Raw genomic sequence first — 2,016 nt, forward strand, 5'->3', positions numbered from 1 at the left:
CCCGGAGAGAACCCATGCAGGCACGGAGAGAACATGCAAACTCTACCCAGAAAGGTCCCCGGACCGGGATTTGAACCGGTGACCTTCTTGCTGAGAGGCATCAGCTCGACCAACTGAGCCACCGTGCCGCCATTGATCAATAACATTTAAATTCCAATGATCAAAGCAAATTTGTTAAAGAAATATGAAATTGTTTAATTTGTATTTGTATGAGTTACTGTTTGAGAAGTTGAATTTTATTTTTTTAATTCATTGTTGTTTGAAATTAATATAATTTTTTGTGAATAAGAGCAGATATGAGATCTTTTTCTTCTGCTGCTGTCTTTCATTTTATTTTATTTGTATTATTTTTTGTATGTAATACTTCGTTTTGTTTTCTTTAATGAAATGAATAAATACTATAAATAAAAAAATTAATTAAAAAATACCTCAGTTAGTGCTTCTAAATTTAGCCCATAAATTTAGTAAGTGGTAATCCACTAATTGTTTAAAAAAAGCAAAAGTCCCAAAAGCACTAATCAAGAAATTAATTCCCCTATTAGTGCTTTAGGGGAACTGTGCCCACCAGTGGTGTTAAGACAGATTACCTACTATGGCTGTCATTTTGAAGTTAATCAATTGTGGATACATCTGATGATTACTTTCTGAAAATTTCATTAAAGATCCATCCAGTGGGTTTTTTTTTTTTAGATATTTTGTTATAAGACTAATTTTTTATTGAAGAGTTTGCGAAATTTGTTAGTGCCAAGACCGTATGTTGTGAATCAGTCCCGGCTGCCAATACGCCAGATTTTAGCTTTCTACCTGCCAAATTCACTGAGTTATCTACATTTTTGTGTAGGCTAATGTTGATTAGCTTTAGCAGCCATCTTGAATTAGAGTCAGTCTAGAAGCTAATCAATTGTAGGTGTTCATCTAGTTGTTACCTTCTGAGAGTTTCAATAAAATCAAACCAGGTAATGCACACGCAAAAACCTCATGTGTCGAGCTCAGAATGTGGTGAGGATAACTCTTAGCTACTACCACACAGAGTTTTGGCTCATTTTTGGCTATAACTCTGTCCATTATCATCAATAATAATAATAATCAAATAATAATAAATGATAAATAACTAATCAAAACTCTGACAGCAGGTTAAATGCACTTCTTCAATGAGTTTAAACGATAGCTTTTAAGCTCCTTTGCTGCTATTTTTTATGAGAAACAAAACGAATAGCATTTGGCAGTAAACACAGAGCGACTTTCACACAGTTGCCCCAGAGAAGCAGCACAGTGTGTTGCCTGCTGGAGTTAATTTTTACAGACCACTGACTCCCCTCACAACAAGGCATTCCTGCAGGTCACCATGGTCCAAAAGCTTCAAACGTGGCACATCCTCTAAACTGCGCAAGGATTACATTAAGACTATATTATTTTCGTCTCTGACAAACAAAGTAACAAAAATAGAACTGACGTATAACATCTTCAAATGATAAGTTTGGGCAGATCTGTGAAGCCTGACGTTATACTGGTCTGACAACAGCTGCTTTAAGTCTTGATGATATGACTTCAGTCATGTGCGATGATAGTGGGCAAAACCAAAATGTGCCTAACAGTAATTGGACGATCTCCCAAAGTCACTGTAACAACACACAGCTCAGCTCAGCTTTGTCCCCTTCCTAAGAGGCTTGTTGGACCCACATTACTGTCACTTCATGGAAATATTGGACAATAAATGTTTTAAAGACATCATGACTCTCACTACCACGTCTTTGTATGTGACTCTGACATCCAACATAAAAACCGAACACTTTCCCCAAGATCCTAATAAAAAATGTTGCTTTCCACTACGTGTTTAGACTTGCATGAACAATTTCCAGCTCAGTCAGGGAGGAACCAAGATTCAGAACTGATAGAACCACCGTCTTCTGCTGTTGTTTTGTTTCTATAGACAGATCAGAGACATGGGAATACACACATGATGAGGAGGAGTGTGTGTTTTTTTCTCTCCATGCAGTTTATTTCGTTTTCTGGATG

This window comes from Austrofundulus limnaeus, unplaced genomic scaffold, assembly GCF_001266775.1.
Source record: "Austrofundulus limnaeus strain Quisiro unplaced genomic scaffold, Austrofundulus_limnaeus-1.0 Scaffold61, whole genome shotgun sequence".
Classification (NCBI taxonomy): Eukaryota; Metazoa; Chordata; class Actinopteri; order Cyprinodontiformes; family Rivulidae; genus Austrofundulus; species Austrofundulus limnaeus.